This window comes from Telopea speciosissima, chromosome 11 (genome assembly GCF_018873765.1).
Source record: "Telopea speciosissima isolate NSW1024214 ecotype Mountain lineage chromosome 11, Tspe_v1, whole genome shotgun sequence".
Taxonomy (NCBI): Eukaryota; Viridiplantae; Streptophyta; class Magnoliopsida; order Proteales; family Proteaceae; genus Telopea; species Telopea speciosissima.
Window position 1 is genome coordinate 6447507 of NC_057926.1, and position 22130 is coordinate 6469636.

The following is a 22130-nucleotide window of genomic DNA, read 5'->3' on the forward strand; positions in this document are numbered from 1 at the left end:
GAACTCTTGCATCAGAAGATGAAGATACTTCAGTTGTTAGGGATTCTTTGGTTCGTGCAGATAGCTCCTTCGAATACTGCTCCATCTTCTGGCATGCGTCATTCTGTCCTTGTGATCAATGCAGCGTCTAGAGCTGGGGTGGGTAACAGCTCTTGTTCTAATGAGAACGATTCTTTCGATCTGCTCTATGGATGAGGATGACGGCCATTCTGAGTCTGCTCGCTTATGAGACTCGTTCTCAAGGAATTCTAGTCCTAGATTTGTTAGGCATGGCGTTCCATGGGACAGCCAAGAAAGACCAAGATAATTCGACACATCGAGTTTGGATTGAGTTCTTTTTTGTTGGGAGGTTGAACTCGACAGGATTATTTTCCTTTTTCGTTTGTGTGCTCGGGAACTGCTGATGGCCATGTCGAAGGTGGATCCTTGGGTCCTTTTGTTTGGTTTTTTTTTTTTTTTTTAGTTTCTATTGATGGCAATGCCGAAGTTGGAGCTAAAAAACATCTTTGTTTCTGTTCTTCGTCTAAGTATGCCCCTAGACGCTAATTTTGTACATCCTTATCCTATTTTAATATAACCTTTGCTAACCTTTAGCACAAAAAAAAATAAAAAATGAAAGGGCTGCAAAACCCCCTAATCTTTGGATCTTATGGAAGGCTTCTTTACCTCGGCCATCCCTGATTAGCTTCTCAGAGCAGCAACTTATTGTTTGCTTTGACATCAATTTTAAGAAGTTTTTCTTTTCTATCATTCATGCCAGTTGTTTTAGGGCTGCTCGTTAAGAGCTATGGGTTGAACTGTGCTCTCTATCTGTTGCTTTGGTGCCTTGGATTGTGATTGGAGACTTTAATGCCACCTTGTTTAATTTCTCATGACAAGAGAGGTCCTAATGCTTTCAATGCAGATTCGGTCTCATAGTTTGCAGCCATGATAGGCTCATGCTCTCTTATTGTTCTTCCATCTAGAGATCACAAATTCACTTGGTGTAACAATAGAAGAAAAGGGAATGTTTTGGCAGTCCTCTAAAGGAGTTTTTGCAAGAATCATAGTTGGATTTTTTTCACAGCTCTTACCAACGTTTGGTTGCAATGAATCATAGTTGTCCTTTCAAGCTTCAGCAGTTTTGGATGGAGCATTCAGACTTTTTGTCTGTTGTGGAGAATTCTTGGGCCCTATTGGTGTCTAGTAGTCCTATCATTTAGGCATCTCAGAAACTTAAGAGATTGAAAGCTATCCTGCTAATTGGTAAATGGGTGTTTCCCCTATAATATTACTGAAGAGGTTCTTCAATCTAAGGTGGCTTTGGAAGATGTTTAGGAAGCTATGAAACAATGGGGTTGAATTACTGTGAGTCTGATGTCAAGGTTATCTACCAGCAAGCTCTTGACTTGGAGGAGAAGCTTTGAGTAGAAAAGTCAAGGATCTGATGGTTGAAAAGTTAGTTTTTCACCTGTCTACCAAAACTAAAAGGTGTAAAAACTCTATTAGGGTTCTCAAGAAGGAGGATGGGATAATGATTTCTGATCATTCTTCAATCGATTAGTATTTGGTTTTGTAATATGAAATTTTTCAAAAGAAGGTGCTTTCTTCAAGGTTCGTTGGCATATTGTTGAGAATGATATCTGCCATGCTTTCTTCAACTTCTTTATCAAGGAAATTTTGATCAAAGGCATGAATAATAATTTCATAACTCTCATTCCAAAAATTGAGGGGGCGGTTTCGCTTGACAAATTCCTCCCAATTTGTGTTGGGAGCATTCCAACAAGGAAAAGTTATTTTCATCAACATCACCATGGCTTCTGAGCTCGCTAACATCCTTCCTAGGAAGGTGCACGGAGGAGGGATTGGCCTGAAATTAGATATTCAAAAAGCTTTATGACACCCTTGAATGAGACTTTCTATTTGATGTGTTGTGGCAGTTTGGTTTCAATGAGGTATGGATTTCCTGGATTTCTCACATGTTATCTTCTACTAAACTATCCCTTCTATTCAATGATAGCCCTATGGGTTTTTTTTGGGTGAAACGTGGCCTAAGACAAGGTGACCCCCTAGTCCCCATGCTCTTCATTTTGGCAGAGGAAGTTCTGTGTTGTGCCATACATACTCTACTAAACAATGGGAAGATTAAATCCTGACCAGGTCCTCGGGGAGTACAAGTTCCTCCTCACTTGATCTTCATGAATGCTGGTATTCGCTATGTACAGAATTTAAACTCATTCCTGCATCATTACCAGCTTTATTCTGATCAGAAGGTGCATATGGGAAAAAACAAAATTTTCTTTGGTCATATTGATGTTACTCGAAAATGGCAACTTCTTAATATTCTTGGGTTCATTGAGAGCCATTTCCCAACCAAATACCTTGGTATTGATATTTTTAATGCATAGTTAAAAAGGATCATATTCTTCCTTAGGTTGAATCCAGGCTGCTTGGTTGGAAGGGAAGGTGTGGGTACCGCGACCTCCTGGGATGCGGATTCAATCCGCCTTGCGGACGGGATCCCTAGAGTTGTTACTTATCGTGGTCCCTTGGCGACAGGGGTTTGGGATCATGCTACATATGTCAAAATAGATGGAATCGCCACCTAGGATTTGGGCCTAGGACCCAATGGATGTAGCCTCATCCGGGGTGAACAAAAAGGTCTACGTAATTTCATATGGTCTGGTCAGAGAATCTAGGTAAATGGTCAGGTTATGAGAATGGGAAGGTATTGGCACCCCATCTCATCTGATTTGAGGACAATGACATGGTAGGGGATCGCCACGTGTTCACGTCATCCCTCTCTGGGGAGAAGAGAAAGGTGAATCGAATGTTGCAGTCGCCTTCTAGAGGAGGGTCTAGGACCCAAAGTGTAAATGTAATGACTCTCATGCTACGCCCTTTTAGGGACTGATCGGTCCATATGTTTGGTGCGGGTCAAGTTACGGTCCGGGGAAGGTATTAGGCACCCCAGTCTGCCTGGACTTGCCAGTCTTTCTCTTGCTTAGCTAGGCAAGGTTACAACATGCTTTTGGGTGAAAGAATAATGTACATGAAAAATAAAATCTAAAGTGCAAAGGAAAGATAGGGGGATGTACTTGAAACTTGGTTGCATGGTAAGGGTTAGTATACATGAAAGTAAAAAGAGATAGTGTCAGGCATATGAAGCATGAAAATGGTGAAAACAGCAAAACAAGAAGTGGTGTAAAGAGACGATAGTGATATAGTGGGAATACAAAGAATGGTAGAAATAAGAAAAGGGTAAAGACCTAGTCTACATGCAGGCATGGAAAAAGAAGTAGGAACATGGAGAAATATGGAGAAGTAATATGACATGAGAAGCCTGAACAAATGAGCACATGTGAGATGCATTAATCAATATCAAAACATTGTGATACACAAGTAGGCGAATCCTAAATTAAAGAGGTACATGATATACAATCACATAGAGAATCCAACAGATGCATGCAATAACAAGTAGGGGGAGTTTTAGTCTACAGTGGATGGGGATCGTGAATGAAAATAAGCATGTAATCATAGAAGACAACAAGAGTGTGTGTGATCACCATGTAAATAGATGGGATCACATGCCACTAAGAGATGCAAAACGAATATGAAAGAGAGAGAGCGGTAAATCCGGTGAAAATAAGTGAAGGAATAAGGATTCAACTAGTTAGAAGGAGTTGAACTTAAGTATGAGTGGAGGCTTCTCTTTTGTGAATCAGAGGAGAGATGATTGGAGATGATATCGCCAATAGTTTGGGCTTCTCGGATTCTCCTTTGGGCAGCACTTTGTTATCCGTACCCAAAGATCACTTGATATGAGTTAATTAGCCAAGATAGGACTTAGAGAGTTGTCCAAGGATTTGGGCATCCTCCCCAATGTGAGAGAGGGTGTATTTATAGTTGTAGAGGGGTATGTGTACTCCTAAATTTGTGCTAGGACCTTGGGTTTGATCTGTATCATTGGTAAAGCATCGGAATGGGTGTCTTTGCATCAACGATGGGTGTTTAATAAAAGTTATGGCCAATGGGATGTGGGAAAGTGGTTCATTACCAAAGGGGGAGTTACTTGGGATCTAAGGGAGCTAAAATTTGCATCCAAGTTACCAAATATAAGCTTAGACATGAAAGGAAGTGAACTTAGAGCTAAACATGGAAAGTTTGGGTCTCTCGAATTTGCATAGGGTCGACAATGATTTGGGTCGAGAAGACATTGAGGAGGGGTAGGTCGACATCGAGCTGTTGTTGATGAATAGTTGTTGACATCGGTGGGAATGCTTCGGGTGTCGACAATAATGTTCTGAATATTGATATGAGATAGACAGTAAAATGGCTCTATTCGACAATAAAAAGGGATGGGTCGATGTCAATGGAAGGTATGGTCGATGTCGACTCATGGGCTTTCAATGTCGGCCTTAGTCTGGGTGTCGATGTAGAGATTTTAGGTTGTTTGGGCTGGTTCTATGTTGGGCCAAGCTAGTTCTAAGGAAGTTTGGGTCAGGGCTAGCCTTTCCAGGGGGCATTTAGAGTATTCTTGGGCTCTGGTTTTGGCTCCACTAGGGATTTGCGGGTTTTTCTCTGAGGGATATTGAGAGTGAACGATCTATGGACGGATTCGGGCAATGCACATTTGCGCTACATCTACTACATCGACTCTACACCTTGGAGGATTCTCATCATCATCATGGGAAGCCTCCGAGGGAAAAGACAAAATGAGGTATCTACACCCAGATTCATCAGAAGGGGAAGACATAGTGAAGAGGGAGAGGGGAGATACATTGGCAGGATTGGAGGTGTTAGCAAGAACTCGGCAACGGTGGCACTAGGGGCAGTGCACTAGTGGGAGATGCACAAAAGAAAGAAAAACTCATTTGAGTTAAAGCTTTAATACCATGTTCGATCAAAAGATCTAAATTATATTTTCATTCCTTAATTATTTCATATACATGTGATTACATTATATAGAGAGATTAGAAGATTGAAGAGAATCCTAGAATCTTACTAGGGAAATAGTTCTATACATAGAGTTACATTATAAAGGAAATACTTGGAGAATAAGTAGAGTCCAAGATGGAATGTAAATCCTCCAGTTATCGGATATACATTGCCTTAGAATAGGCAATTGTATACTTGGCTAATAGTCTCATGCATTAATACTCATTCAATCCCTTAGAAATTTTTGTAGTAGTGGCATGCTTATTTACGTATCTATCATCCATCAGATGGAAGATCTCCCATTGTTACCAAAAACTAACTAGGTAGCAGATCTATTAGCTAAACGCAGTGTTGCTTCTCAGCAGTCCCTGCCTTGACCATCTCATCTTATTTTTGTGCTTGCAAACATTATAGGGGATGCACAAGTTAGATCCAGATACAGATTTTCAATCTAATGCTTTCGAGCTTATTTCATTTTTGGCTTTGGTCTAGAGGTAACTGCGGATACCAATGCCAAAGGTGGTTCCTCTAGTCAAAGGCTAGATGGTTTGGTCTCTGTTGATGGCATCACTGAAGATGGACTGCCAAGTCTCATTTTACTTTGTAATTTTTCTTAAGTCTGGGTATGCCTAGACTCTAAACCTGTACATATTTCAATTTTTAAATATACTTTTGCTTACCTTTAGCGGAAAAAAAATCATTGAACATAGCTCGTAATTCAGATCCATACCAACGAATACGATATGTTATATCATGAAGCTGGAGCATTTTTTATTTATGGGTTAATGAAAATATATTCAATGAAGCTCATAACTCTTTTTTTTTTTTGGTGAATGAAAATAATATGAAAGTCAAGAGCCTAAAAGGTTATCCAAGGAAAAAGATCTCAACCAAACAATACAATGCCAATGAGAGAGGGACATAGAGGGGTGGGGGCAAAACAACTAGAAAAAAGGGGGATACACCAAAGGGGAGGGGTAGAAACAACCATAAGAATAACTAATGATACAATAAAACTAGGGGAGGAGAAATCAGAGGTAGGTCCCACGAAGAGCCAAGATGCCTATTTCGACTAGTATTAGGACAAACAACACTTTTTTTTTTCCTCTAAAGGATCATTTGTATTAAAAGAATGAGAATAAAAAAGAGAATACATACATCAGCTAGCCTGAGCCATAAACTCAAACAAAAAAATAGGGTCAGCCCTTCCCACCCTTCGCATTGCCGTCAGCAAGAGGAACTAACTCGTAAACAACAAAATATCAAACAGAATCATGAAAATGTGATCTACCTTGAGCATCCACCTAAATCTCATTTTGAATTGAAAGAGGGAAAACTATCATCATAGAAGTAACTTCAAATTTTGCTGCAGACTTGGCTAAAGAATCCGCAATAGGATTAGCTTTCTATAACAATGCAAGAACTTCCAATCAATAGAAACCAGGTAAGGTTGAAAAGAGACCCACTCTTGCCGCACAAACCAAGGCACCACCCTCTTAGAACGTAGTAAAAATACAGAGGCTGAATTACATTCCACCTATAACTTAGGAATCCTTAGATCCCTAGCAAACACCATGCATTTAATCACCGCAATGAACTCAGCCTCTAAATCAGACTGAACTCCCAGGAAATTCCAGGAAATTCCTGAAAGAGAAAACCACTCTAGCATGTGCATCTCGAAAAACACAACCGACACCTAATTTTCTTGGATTTCCTAGAGAACAACCATTAACAACATAATTATGAAGAATCTTGTTTTTAATATCAAACAAAATTGTGCTGGGAAATTCCCTCCTCCCTATAAGAATTTTGATGATAACAAACACATTAAAATGACTAACATTGTTTCCAATGTTATAGTATATGTGACCAAATTCAAATGAGCAAATACAAGAAGGAGACAAGACTTGAAAGATACCAAAGTTTAAGAAAAGCTTAGAGAAGTTTGAAGAGCCAAAGAATCAAGTTGGAAGACGTTTGTGTGCACTTGATTTAGGATAGAACACGTTTATTGCATTGTGTAAAATTGCATATGCATATAACATTATTGCATACATGTTACATGACCTAAATAGACCTTAGGTGATGCCCAATATATCCCAAAATTGATCCAAAAAGAGTAGGAGGTCATCAGCCAAAAATCAGAGAAAATAGAGTGACAAAGAGCCAATTTAGGACAATCGTATATATCCAATTTGTTAAGATCCGGGTTGCTAGATTTTTGGCCGAGACCAACTGGCGGGCTTTGGATTCTGAAACAGCTCGCCAGATTTCTTCCTAAGAAAAAAAAGAATAATCGGCACAAGCCACTTGATGAAACGGCTCGCCAGATTCCTAAAATGGTGAGTCTGGTTGGTATACGACAAGTCTAGATGACCCAAATCCCTCCAACAACTATCTTGATGATCCGACGAGTCAGATTGTGAAACGGTGAGCCGGTTGAGAAAAATTCTGTCCGTTAAAGCTTTTTCTCCATCAAATTTTTAAGCAATAAAGTGAGCTGATGAGCACATTTATGTGTGAAATCTTGGGGCATAAAGCATACATTTTACCACATTAGATAGAGTTACTTCGGTGCTTTCTTGTGCTTTTCAGGTTTTAAGTGAATTCTTCTGAAAATGGAGCAAAAGATGCTAAGAATAGCCGGAAGTGCCCAGGAGTCGAGAAATCATGTTTGGATTGAGTACTGAAAGAATCACGCAAATCAATCAAATTTGAATGTGATCACAGTGGACCCCTTAGCATAATTTTGAGGTGTTAATAGTATGGATGCATAGCCCGTCGAGTCAGCTTCGCAACGGTTCAAACGATACTTGATTCCGAGTTGAAACGAAGAAGTTATGGCTATTTCCGTGGATAGGGGTTTATATGTAATTATTGATAGCTGCCTGGGGATAAAATAAAGTAAAAGTTTGGATTCTAGGGTCCTTAGTGTAATTATCAAAAGTTATCTTTCTATCAGTCGAAAGATTCCATTTGGAAGGCTCTGGAGCAGTCCAACTTCAACTTGAGATATCTTGGGCTCCCGAATTTCAAATTGGACGAAATTTGGGTTTATTTTGGGTGATTTTTCGTAAGGAATACAACAGTGAGGCCCATATAAGCATCCCATGCTCCACGTTTTTTGAAGGACAGATTTGACATTTCATTAATTGTGAGTGGAATCCTAGTCATCACCCTTAATCTCTCTCTCCTCCAACTTTTCAAGGGCAATTTTGGAATTCTACTTGGGATAGATTTCTTTTGAAAGATATTCTCTCATCTATGGAAGGTTGAAAGGTCAAAGATGCCTTGATCTCATTGCTTGGAGAAGATATCTACAAAGAAAAGGAAGCACAAGTTCGAAGGTTTATGTATCTAAGATTCTTTTCTCTCCCTCTTTCTATTTTTTTTTCTTTTTTCTTGGGATTCAAGGCAATGTAAAGGAGGAAGGAGAAGAGAATATTTTCTTTTCTTAGGGAATATTTCTCCTACACTTCCCTCTTCTCTCTTCTCCTCTCTTCCCCCTATAAATACCCCTACCCTCTCCTTTGCAATGTGGCTCATGCACTTAGTGAAATTTCTTCTCTTCTTTTCCTTCTAAATTGTGATTTTTGGCGTTCTAGTTTTTAGTTTTGATTTCATAAGATTAGATATTTCAAGTTCTTAGTTTTGATTTCATAAGTCTAGTTTAATGGTTGTAATAGCTTTAGTTTAAAGCTTCCTAGTCTAAGTTCTTATGTTGATGACAAGACTTGGAGATTTAGAAGAGGAAGCCATGGTAAGTTTATTCAAGTATTCATGCAAGCAAGTCCAATTTGGTTCAAGCACATCAAGGTATCTCATTCTCTAAACCTTTAATCTCATTCTCCCTCTCCTCTATCTCTCTCTATCTTCTTCTTCTTCTTCTCCCTCTATTTTTTTAATTTTTTTTTATACGGTTGTGGTTTGTGGATGCACTTTTATTCCCTTATTCCTTTTTATGTGGTTATTATGTGTGGCTGCATTTTTATTCCTTTCAATTTGCGTTAGTTTGATAGGTTAGATGCTCATGTGTTAGGACGCCAATTTAATCCCTTAATTTTGTTAGATGCTTATGAGTTAGGATGCATTAATTTTTATTAGTTTAATTAGTTTAATTTAACACTTTAATTTGGTTCACTTTGCATTACTTTTAAGTTAGTTAAATAGAGTGGCGAATATCTCCTCGTGTTCGACCCGTAGCTACAATTGACCCGTACGCTTGCGGTATTATTTTAACTCAAACATGAGCCTATCAAGACAAACTTTACATAGCTTTAACTATCAACTACCATCCAAACAAGTGCTTTATTATTCATTAATCAAGAATCTCATTCAAGCTCTCCTTAGGTGAACTCAAGCATTCAAGTCTTCACACTCTCTCCAACTTACTACATCAAGAGGAGTATACATAAGAGCTCAAGTGCATTTATCATTCATATCATTTGCGCTCACAACAAGGAGTAGTGTCACACTCCTTTTTAGGTTTTCAATTATCATTCATTGGAGTTGTTTTTTTTTTATCTTGAGTTGTGTAGGCTCTAGCATAGAGCATTGTTGCATTGCATTAGTCGCATTGTTGCAATTAGCTTTTTTTCCTTTTGTTTTCATTGGATCTCTATGGTGCGATCGTAGCTTAGATCTATACCAAGGTTTCAAACAGAAAAGAAAGAGAATCTTTATCTGAATAGCTTCCGCTTTGTCCACACTTGCTCGCGCGGGTGCTTCCCTCTAAGGTGGAACGCTCCCCTACCAATGCATTTTTACATCCCACAGCAAGAAGTTATGGTCCTGGAGGTATAATATCAACTACTTGATGTCCATCCGATGTATCCGCTATGGTTATTTCATATCCCCCCTTTTCTTTTCGTACTATTTTGCTTACTATACCCACCATTGTAGCATTATAGACTGTATTGTTACTCTTGCTCCCATCGGGATAAATAAGAAGACATGATCCCAGGCGGATACTTGACATGTCCCCCCTCTTCCAGGTCTGTCACAGGGGAAACGAAAACCAAAATTTGCTTTATCGGGTATCAAACGGGAGCTACGAGTAAATAGAACACCTTTCAGTAGTATTAATACCGTCACATGGATCGTAAATGCATGAATATGATCTACCAAATGTTCCTCAAAAGTAAGTAAATATATCTGAAACATATAAAATGCAGTGAATCCCGCTGTGGAACAAGCGATTATTGCGACAATTGGTGAATATAGTATCAATCTCTACTTAGTGATAAATAAAGCATCCGTACCTCTTTGGATCTCTAAGATATTTCATAAAACGGGCTTTCTAGAGAGCCCCAATGGGGGCGCGACACAACTCTCTCTAAGGAACTCAGCAAAATAGCCCCGTAACTTCGGGAGAAGGGGACTAGGTGTATTTTGTCGATTCTTTTAAGTAATATACCTGGAAATCCCCGTTGGTGATTCTATATCTTTATTAACATTGTTTCGGGCACAATTGGTACATTCCAAAATAACCATGCCTCCGACATCTTTACCCTTAGCTTGTTTCGATCTCTATCTTTCTACCTGTAATAGGTATTGGTATTTATCCAGATTTTATTCTCTCAGTATCAGTTGACAAGGGAAGTTCTGTAAAAGCAATAGGAAGAATTGCTCAGATACCAGTCAATGAGGCTTATTTAAGTAGTGTTATAAATGCTCTCGCTAAACCTATTTGGTATGAGTGCTACATGAAGAACATAAGCCAGATGACAGAACGGGGAGACCTAGGATGTAGAAGATCATAACATGAGTGATTCGGTAGATTTGGATTCTTATATATCCACTCGCAATTGAATTAAATAAAATAAATAATAATATATATATATATATATATATATATATAAAGACTTGTGTTGGATTGGCACTACATATATAATCTATATAGATAGAATAAAAAAATGTGTCCCCCTCTAGGTTATTTCACAAATAGTTTCCTAGATTTGCTCCATAGTATTCGAAGAGGAAGACCACCTTCTTTTGTTTCTTTCCCACCAAATATGATAAATCACTTCATGAAAAGCCAACTTTCCAAGATTGGCACAAGTAGATTTACCATTACAAGTATTGAAAATCCACCTCCATTCTCTATCAAAGGGAAGCATAATTCTAAGAGTGGGCTATAATTTTCTTCGGATGCCACCCCCAATGGATTTGGAGAAAGGACAAAAAAAAATAAATGGTCAATACTTTCAATGGAGGTCCAACAAAGACAATAATCTGGAATTGACAGATTTCGATGGGAAAGAAACTCTTGAGTGGGAAAAATTAGTCATAGCTCTCCAAACAGTAAAACAATATTTAGGGACAGACGAGTTGAACAAAATCGTCCTAAACTAGGAAACTCTGAGAACTTTAGATCTAATTAAATCCCAAGCCGAAGAAGAAGATCTTTTTATGAATTTGCACCCATCTCCACTGCCACTAGGTCTAAAATTGATATTAGGTAGCTTACTCAATGAGAGATTGAGAAATGCTAGGGCCTGGACTCCAAGTACCAACTTGGAGAATGGAGGATACCTTGGAAAACCTATCTAAGCTAGTATCATACCTGATTCCATCACCATATTTTAAAATTCAAATACCGTCAAAGTGCCAATTGTTCAGCCAAAGATAAGTGTCAAAACCATCATCAATGGAATTCTGGATATGATCTGAAACAAGTAGCCTGGATTTTAGGATTTTGCTCCAAGCCCAAGAAACATCCATAGAACCAGGAGTAGTCCAAATGGAGTCTTCTTTGAGTATATGCAGTAAATTCAATCAACCAAAATACTCTTCTATTTAGAAGCAATCTTCCATATAAGTTTAACAATGCTAGCAATATTGGCTTCTTTAACTCTACAAAGACCCAAACTCCCCCTATTTTTTAGAAGATATAACCAAGAGCATTCAAGACAAGGTCCCTTGGTGTATGCTCTTTGTCGATGAGAATGTTTTGGTTGATGAGACAAAAGAAGGGATTAACTCCAAGTTAGAGCTTTGGAGGTCAACCTTGGAAACATAAGGATTTAAGATTAGTAGAACGAATACGGAGTATATGATGTGTAAATTTAGTCACACTTTGATGGATACTGATATGGTGCGAATTGAGGAAAGAGAGATACTGCAAAGTGACTATTTTAGATATCTGGGGTCAATCATAAATAAAGAAGGTGACATTGAAGATGATGTGTCACAGAGAATTAAAGTGGGATGGATGAAGTGGAGAGGTGCATCCGGAGTGCTGTGTGACCGACGCATTCCTTTAAATCTTAAAGGAAAGTTCTATAGGACTGTTATTTACCCAGTCATGATGTATGGGGCAAATGTTGGACAGTTAAGAAGTGTCATATTGATAAGCTTTGTGAAGCAGAGATGAAGATGTTACGATGGATGTGTGGAAAAACAAGGAAGGATAAAGTACATAATGAACATATAAGAGTGGACTTTGGAGTTGCCCCTATCAATGACAAGCTCCAAGAGAGTCGTTTAAGGTGGTATGGCCATATTCAACGGAGACCTAGGGACACCCTAGTACGGAGGAGTGATCTGATCCCGATTGAAGGAGCTAAAAGAGATAAGGGCAAACCTAAAATGACCATAGGAGAAGTGGTGAGAAAGGACATGCATAGTCTAGGTCTGGTCCCAAGTATGACCTCGGACGAAACCTATTGGAGGGCAAGGATCCATGTCGCAGACTCCATCTAGCTGAGATTAGCCTTCGTGTTGGGTTATGTCTTTTTCCTTTTGCTACCTTCCATCTTTCTTTTATTTCTTTTATTTCCCATCTCCCATTTGACCTTTTCCTTTGTCATTTATCATCGCTTTCCCCTTCCCTCTTATCTTATCTTTTCTTCACCTTTTATTTTTGAGTATACCTATAGTTTCTCTATTTTGTTTTGTTTTGGATCTATGTAGTCGACCCCGTTAAGTCAGGATAAGGCTAAGTTTGTTGTTGTTGTTGTTTAGACCTATAGGGTGTAGAAAATTTGGATTATCGTGACCTCTCCAAAGGAAGGAGTACATAAGAGACTCAATGTTAGAAGAAATAGAAGTTGGAAGACCAAAAACTCCAAACCAGTGAATGTAAGAGTTTTGCATGACTTGTCTTATAAGTTTTAGTCTACATGTAAAGGAGAGTAATTTACTCTTCCAAATTTGAAGTCTCTTATAAGCCTGTCTAAGATAGGAGAGTAGTAATGAGAAGAAAGCTTTGAGGCGAACAAAGCTAAACCTAAGTATGTAACAGGAAGGTGACCCTCGAGGAAACCCAAATACTACATTAGTGAGGAAACAACACCTACAAAGAAAGAAAGAGACTTATGAGGATTCATGGTGAGACCAGGCATAGTAGATAAAGAAGATAAGGCTTCAGAATTACATGATACAGTAGGGATGGTGGCTTAAGCAAAGTCCATCAGATCATAGCAAAAGCAAGATGGGCAAGATGGGTGATCTTTTAAGCCTTACACTTTGGAATAGACTTAATGCAATTCTCCTCAGTTTTCATCAAGAGAATTTTAGAAAGACCTTCCATTTTAATGGAGAAAAGGAGAGAGATCACCCATTACAAATTCTTAATTTGGAGTAAGAAAACCGATGAGGGGAGCCATTGACCAGAACAGAGAAGCGAGAGGAAGAAATCCAACAATTGATCCAATTAATGAAATTTTGAGGGAAATCCATTAGAATTTGGAAAATATAATCCCATCTGATAGAGTCAAAAGCCTTATGGATGTCCAACTTCAAAAGGACATAATGTGGATTGTTTTCCTATCAAAATCCCTAACCACTCATGACAAAGGAGGATATTGTCAACAATATTCCTCCCAGGAATGAACGCAGGCTGATTGTGACTAACCAGAGCATCTATAACTAGCTTAAGTCTGTTTGCAATAATTTTTGCAACAAACTTGTAGAAAAGGTTTGCAAGAGATATGGGGCGAAAAGAAGAAACTTAATTAGTCCCCTCAAACTTTGAAACTAGATACTAATTATTTTTACTAATCCTTGATGGGTTGAAAAAGAAAATTTGGACTACCTTAACAAGATTTCCCTAACAATGCCCCAAGAAACAAGGAAAAACCCATAGCTAAACCCATCAGGACTAGAGGCCTTTTCAGATTTATGGGATTTAATTGCTAGCAAAATCTCATCTTCAGAATGAATTGAAGAAAGCACCCTTCTACAATTAGGGGAGACCATAGAAAAATGGATATCCTCAGGAATAGAAGTAATGGGAGGGAGGAAGGATTAAATTGATTTGAGAAATGAGAAACAAAATCAATTTAATCTCTTCCAGATTCGAGATCAAGGCTCCCTATGAATTTTGAAGCCTATAAACAGAGTTGAGACTATGCCTAACCCTCATAGGAAAAAAAGCAGTATTAGAGTCCCCAAGAGTTAACCACTTAGCCCTAGATTTTTTGCTTAAAGAAACTCTGTTCTTGTAGAAGAAGGTTACCCAACCTAGATGATGAGTCCCTCTCTTTCTCAATTGAGCACTAATTGTAAGGGTCATATTGGAGACTAGACTGGATAGTAGAAAGTTTAGACTTACAAGCATCCAAAACCAAAGAGATGTTACCAAAAGTTCTTTTATTCCAGGATTTTAGAACTTCTTCCCCCCCCCCCCCCCAAAAAAAAATATAACCTTCATAACAAAATTAAAGGCCTAAGCCTATAGCCGAAACAAACTTGAAGGAAAATCAAAGAGGAAACAAAAGGACAGAGTCTACCCAAATCAGCTAGACACCTAGGGTTACCCAAGAAAACCTAGCCGACTGTTCAGGGGAAGCAATAAGATCCCACCCCTTCTAACCACTATCCACTTCTTCTTCATCAAACAGAAATAGACTACCCAAAAACACCCAATCACTAGTGCCTACTCCTAATACCTTGACTGGCTAAGGACAATGAGAAGTTAACGTGCCTAGGATGGCCTTTTTCCCACAATGATTCTTGGAAGGAATGAGAGGAATCACCCAGATCCCGCAATGATTCTTTATAACAATGGAAGGAGAATCTTCAACGGCTTATTGTGGATCTCTACCACCAACAACCCATAGGTCAAGTACAAGATTGATACCCTTGGAACAAATATTGAAGAGGGGCATAAGGAGGAGGTAGCAGCAACACACAGAGTTGGTTCCTCAACAGATTGCTTAGCCCAAATACTACTGATGGGGAGAAAAAGTGGGTGAGGGGGGAAGTTCGAAAGTCTACTAGAAGGAAAATTAGGACAAGGCATAGAAGGCCCAGCCCGAGATGAGGGTGCCAAACCATCACAAGTCCAGTTGTTATACCCCGTACCTAGAAAAGTATTAATTTATTGATGTTTATGATTGATAGGTACGATACAACTTCTTTTGATGGAATCCAATTCAAGTTGACCCAACGGATAGTTATTTGAACTACAGGTAACTCTGAATCATAGATCATTTATTTAAGACATGTACGTTGAGTATGATTGTTCAGTGTAAAGTGAGTTGAATCCACCAAGATGACCCATAGTCCAATGTTGGGACAGTTAGTTGTACAGTTTGGGGTGAAGCAGAGGCTTCATGCTAGTTTTAGAATACCTTTTAGTTAGAGTTTGGGGAAGCCGAGATCGTGAAAATGAAGGTAATTGAATTACCTTTCAAGTGGAAAAGGAATTAGGCGATCAGATTTTGATCAAGTGAGATATGCTCGATTGAATAACCAAGGGTCAGTGGACCAGGATCCTAAAAAATAGGATCCAGTTGATCGAGTCATATGCAGGTCGACCGGATGGCCACAGGGTAGACTCACAGTGAGAAATCATCTCATAACGGATAGACTATCAATCGGCTGGATGAGGCAACCATATGTAATTCTATCATTTTTTATTGGTGCAGTATTGAGTCGGTTGAGCAACTAGTCGACTTGTTGATCATGGCAGTCGACAGTTGGCCATAAATGATGGTTTAAGTAGAAACCAGGCTCATTCTACATTTTTTTCTAAAAATTGGAAATCCATAGAGAAAAGAGAAAGAAATGAGGAAAAGAAGGAGAAAGGAGTTAAGGCCAAGACTTGAAGATTAGACTTCGAATCAAGGATCAAGAGCTCTTGGATCAAAGTGGAATAAAAGGAACCAAAGGAGAGTGCTTGAGTTAGGGTTTTGAGCACTAACAACTGCCTAGTGCGGTTGGTGAGCCTTAGTGCGTGTCATGCCCATGCTCACTAGGAGGTCTCGAGTTCGAGTCTCTTGGCTGGTTCCTTCCCCCCTCCCTATTCCCCCCCTAAAAAATAAAAAATAAAAAATAAAAAGAGTTAGGGTTTTGAGTTCGAAAAGGTAAACACTAAGCCCCCTTTTGATTCTTTGGGTGTTTTGACACATTTTGTCGATTAGAAAGTTCCCTAGTAGAGTTCTTGACGTATTAAAATGATTTAGAGTGGAAGGGGACTTAATCCCATAGAGTTTTTTTTGGGGGGGGAAGTGGTAGAAATGCCATTCTCCAACAGATTTACCAAGAACTAGTCAACCAGTTTGACCTAGCAATGATCGGTTGTGGCTAAAAGGGGGTTGACTGGTTCATCGTTCGGTTGACCAAAGAGGGCTAATGTGAGGGAAATTCTGTAACCCTATCCATTTTTTGTGGTATTCCATACTACATAATTTTTTATTGTATGCATGAATTATGCTTCTAAATGAAATGAATTGTATTATATGTTTTAGCACGATGATATAGATGAACATGATCCTAGTATGATATGATTCTAAAGAACCTCATGATTGAGAGAATAAAAAGAGACTTAAATTGAAGGTCCATCAATGTCACACTCAAGAAGTGACCCAGATCCGTTGAGCTCCAAGGTTGGGCAAGGAACGTGAGAGGTGTTGAGAGGAGGGGTCAGACGTACCAAATTCGTTGGGGCCCAAAGGTTGGGCAAGAAATGGGAGTGGCGTAGAGGATGAAGAGAAGAGAAGTAAAGAAATGATAAGAAATGTAAAGATGAACAAAGACTCTGATTGAGCACATTTCCTCGTTAGATTTAAATGCTATGCATGGAATTTTTACTTATGATTAGATATGTTATACTTGTGATTGACTTCTCAATGAAAGAAACATGTGTTTATTGTGATTTCTTTATGCATGTGTATGCTCTTAATTCATTGATGTGACCTTATTCTTCTCACTAAGCTAGTTAAGATCAATCCACTATTTATGATTCTCTACAAAGCCAAAACATGTCCAGTGTTGTTGCGCTTTGTATACCTTTGGAGGTTGAGGGAGTGATATACATCCCTTAGAGAGATGATGATAATGCAGAGATATTGGAGACTTTTTTGTTTATATCTTTTAGGATGATGTAATATATATATAGACATGGAAATTACCTAAGCGAAAGTACAATGTTATAAATATATTTTGTGTAAATGAATGTGTCAGGAAATGATTAGTAGTCGGTACAATAAATGGGATACGTATGTTATGATGTTTGATGTGACCATGGAATTAATTGTAATTATTTAACATTTCGATCTTGTGGATGTTAGGGCCACCATAACTATTATATATGGATGTTTATGATATTGTAGTCTTCCGCTATAGCATTTGTGATTACGATTCTAATTTATCCATTGTAGAATGCATGTAAACAGAAGAATAGCCATTATCACACAATGCCTCGTGAGAGTCAACACCAATATTTTTTACCCGAATTTGGGAGTGCTACAACTTGTTATTAGAGACAATTTTGGATAAGGTTTAAAGCTAGGGAAAGTAAAAGATCTTAAGGATCAGAGTAAGGAATTGGAATACAATAAAGACTTGAGAGATGAGTGAGGATTTGAGAAGACAACTGAATTAGGAATCTAGGTCTAAGTCTCTAGGTCTATGAAGTTTAGAGAAGAATGGAACAAGACAGAACAAGGTAGAAATGATAGAGACCTTAGGACTTTTTGTATGCAGTATAGAACTGTTAACTGGAAAATGTATAGTATATAAATACTGTGTGTTAAAGAGGTAGAACTGCTAGTATGATGCATGTTGGGATGTGAGTAGTAAAGTAACTAATCATTTGCTTCCGTTTTGGTTGCCAATAGTTCCATAGCACCAAAGAAAAGGGGAGGAGGCCCCTAGCCCAGTGACTAGGGCGATACGCTAGGCTGTTGGCGCCATGTCAAGTGGGGAGACACCACCCTATTAGCACCAGGCTCAGTATCTGCACTGGGTGGGAGTGGACTACCTCACTAGCACCATATGGAGGTTATAGCATCTGCTAGGAGTGCTCTAGCTTAGTTGCCCAGAGTGGATGATGTGTTACCACCTCCACCTCCCGTGGCAGCATGGGGCACCATAGGTGCTCTTGTAGGCGCCATTAATGAGAAGTTTGCCACAACAAGAGTAGGCCACTATGTCTAGTATGTTTAGGGGACTAAGATGACCACGACTCTTAAATAGTTTCAAAGACTAAGGCCCCCAGACTTTATGAGAGTAGGATCTGATCCCCTTGGCCTTTGACCTAGATACAAAGGGTGAAGAGGATATTTAAGTTTCTAGATATCTTAGAGGCACAAAAGATGCCTTGTGCTACCTTTATGCTACAAGGTGAGGTATCATATTGGTGGAAGGCAGCCCAAAGACACTTGAGGTTGATCCTCTACCACTAACATGGGAGGGTTTCACAAGGGCCTTTCTAGGAGTAATTTCCCATCAGACTGAGCAAGGATATGGACGTAGAGTTTCTTTAGCTGACTTTGGGAGATTATTGCTTGGCAAAGTATGTACAAAGGTTTAATGAGTTATCCATTTTTGCCCCTCACATGGTTAGTATAGAGGAGCGTAAGGCTCGTCAGTTTGAGAAGGACCTAAAGCCCCACATCCATGCCACTATTAGTGTTGCATTTGGGTACGTACATTGAGGTGCTCAAGTGGGCACACATGTTCGATGAGAATAGCATTGAGCCCCCTCGCATGGAGGACAGGAGTTAGGGGAAGCATCCTCAGACAATATCTGATGCCTAATCCACCCCTTTCTAGAAGCAGCAGAAGTAGAGTTCGGGGCAGTGCTTTAAGTGTGAGAGACCACAATGAGGTTTGTGCTTGTTTGGGTCTAATGTCTGCTATAGATGTGGATTAGCTGGGTAAATGGCCAGGAACTACACAACACAAGGCAGTCACGGTAGCTAGTAGTATTAGTCTCACTAGCAGTACCCGCCCAGCCAGGATCGCCAAGCCTACTAGGTGAGATAGACCCACCAGGGATATTAGGCATCTCAAGACTATCAGACACAATAGCGCTAGCAGTCTAGGTAGAGTGCTTAGGGATCACAGAGTGCACCAGAATTACAGGATGACTAATTCCTAGGACCTAGAGTAGAGTCTTTGCTATGACTACTGAGGATGCTAACGCTTCACCATCTGTGGTATCAGGTCACCTACATTAAATTGAGATTCAATCTTGCATCAATTTCATTTGACTGTATTGGTAGCATGTTATGTAGGGTAAGCTTATGACTGAGATGTTACGATGTGTGACAGGTATGTTGGTAGTTTAGGACAGTCTGCATACACACTATTAGATTTGGGGTCTACTCATTCTTTTGCTTCGAGGATGAGGATTTATCCTAAGATCATGGATCACCAATTGTGTGTAGCCAGTCCATCAAGAGAAGTATTATCGACAAATACAGTGTACAAGTCATGTGTTGTAGGAGAGAGAGAGAGATGGTAGGTGTTGATTCTAGTTTGGACAAAGGAGTTTCGGCAGAAGAGGATGTGGATCCTTATTTCAGGGAAGCCCAGGACAGAGGGGTGGTGATTCATGGTGGCAAAAGGGGTGATGTGGGGGGAGTCCCTGATCCCTCAATCAGAGGTAGCAGAGGTGGTACAGTAGGTCTTTAGACAAATAGATCATATGTTGCGGCTTTAGCGGGGGGGATCTCCACTAACATTGATGCTTTGTCGGACCCTATTCACATAGGTAATGTGACCAAGATTGTTATCCCCCAGATGGAGTATGAAACAAATCTTCAAAAGTTTCATTTCTCACTCATTGGAAGAGTCAACTTTTGATTGGCTTCGTTGGATGATCTTCGGAGAACGGCGAAAGGCGCTTGGAATCTCAAGGACCGAGTTACTATGGTACCTCTAAGGAAGGGATATGTGCTCTTTCAATTTTCCTTTGAATGAGACATGGCGGGGATTTAGAGTAGAATCCTATAAGGTTCAGTGGACAGTTTATTCATTTTCAAAGTTGGAAACCAGATTTCAACATTCATGAGGATTAGATTTTGACCAAGTTTCAATGCTTGATAAAGAAAAAGAGCTGGTAGAAATTTCAATGCTTGGTAAGAAAAAGAGGTGGATAGTTTATTTGTTTTCAAAGGTAGAAACTAGATTTCAACATTCATGAAGATCAGATTTTGACTAAGTTTCAATGCTTGATAAAGAAAAAGAGCTTGTAGAAATTTCAATGCTTGATAAGAAAAAGAGGTGGTCTAAGAGATAAATAGTGTGATAAATTAACAATACAATGGGAAGGAGGCAAAAAAAATAGAAAACTAAAACTGGTTGTATGTTCTTGAACTATACAACACAAGATATCCATATGAAAAAAAGGGGTGCGCAAAAAAAAAGCTTGACAAAAGAATATAAACCAATATATCCAACAAGCTTTCTCCACATGATAAATAGAATTTCCTTTAGCAATACATTCATATAGAATGGCCTTTCCTAGGTAAAATTCTAACCCGCTTTGGTTTCGGTTTTAAATTTGTCTCCCTAGTTATGTCTAGTGTCTCTTCAGTTCATTATTCTATCTTGATTAATGGTGTTGTAAGATGCTCAATTCACCCTTCGAGAGGCAATAGATAGGGAGACCCCCTTTCTCCAACTCTTTTCATCCTTTGCTCCCACGCTCTAAGCAACTTGTTCTCTAAAGCAGAAAGCGAAGGTCGCACTTATGGCATTCGAGTTCAAAATCGAGGGTACCCATCATCCACCCTCTTTTTGCAGATGATTGTTTACTTTTTTCAAAAGTAAGGCTTCAAGAACTTCACAACTTAAGAGATGTGGTTGATGTCTTTTGTCGAGCCAACGGGAAAGTTATCAATAAGAAAAAATCTAGCCTTTGCTTCAGTCTGAATACAACTCCCCGAGTTAAGAGGTGGTTCTCAAGGATCTCAAATTCTCATATAGAGACAGACCATCAAAATATTTGGGAGTTCCTTCTACTATTGGGGTTTATACAACGGAGGTCTTCCGGCCATGAGATTAACAACCATATATCCAAAAGAGTACATGGATGGTCTCAACACCTTCTCTCCTTTGCTGGACGTGAAGTATTGTTAAAGTCCACATCTCTCTCCATCTCCAAGTTTGCATCCTCTCATTTCAAGTTAACATCATCCATTCATAAGAAGATCCAAAGTACAACAACTCTCTTTTTTCAGAGTGGAAATGATAAAATCAACAAAGTGCATTGGCTTTCATGGGGAAAATTGTGTCAAACAAAACCAAAAGGGAAAATTGGTCTTAGAGATCCTAAACTTCTAAATAGAGCTCTTTTAGCTAAGGCAGCTTGGAGACTCTTTGCTGATCCAGAATCAGATTGGGCCCTGTTTATGAAAGGGATTTACTTCCCAAATTGCAGCTTTATGGAGGCGGTGGTTGGTCATAGTCCATCATGAGGGTGGAGGAATATTATGGAAGGCAGAAAGGTTCTTGAACGAGGACTATTATGGCAGATTGACAATGGTTTATTTGTTAATATTTGGAGGGATAGATGAGTTCCTTCGCTTCCCGATTTTATGATACCATCTTGCTACAAGTCTGAAGGAAGTTATCAACTTGTATCAGATGTCATTCACTCCAATAGCAACCGGTGGAATGAGGAACTACTCAATACACTGTTCCCCAAGGATATTAAGGATGCCATTATGCATATCCAGCTTCCATTATTTCCTTCTAAGGATCAGCTTGTGTGGGGAGGAGATAGAAGAGGCAAATTCTTTGTTAAATCAGCATATAAGCTCTTGTGTAGTGAGGAGAAACAAATTTGGCATTGCAATTCCCTCCCTAAAATCAGGTCCTTCATCTGGAGGGGTTGTATTGATGGTCTTGCAACTGGAGAAGGTTTTTCTAAACGGCACATGAACATTGACCCCTAGTGCTTAAGATATGGAGCTGGAACTGAATCCATTGATCACATTCTTATTCATTGCCCTTTTGCACAAGCTATGTGGTTC

The 22130-nt window shown here is 39.2% G+C and overlaps 2 long non-coding RNA genes across 2 annotated transcripts; both read left to right on the forward strand.

The window, feature by feature from the left end:
* Nucleotides 1–91: 91 nt before the first annotated feature.
* LOC122646900 lies at nt 92–9862 on the forward strand. The gene is made up of 3 exons (XR_006330713.1): nt 92–105; nt 3608–3609; nt 9609–9862. It is a non-coding gene; the product is annotated as an uncharacterized LOC122646900 (long non-coding RNA).
* A 572-nt stretch (nt 9863–10434) lies between these two features.
* On the forward strand, nt 10435–22130 carry LOC122646901. The gene is made up of 3 exons (XR_006330714.1): nt 10435–10499; nt 15427–15432; nt 22120–22130. It is a non-coding gene; the product is annotated as an uncharacterized LOC122646901 (long non-coding RNA).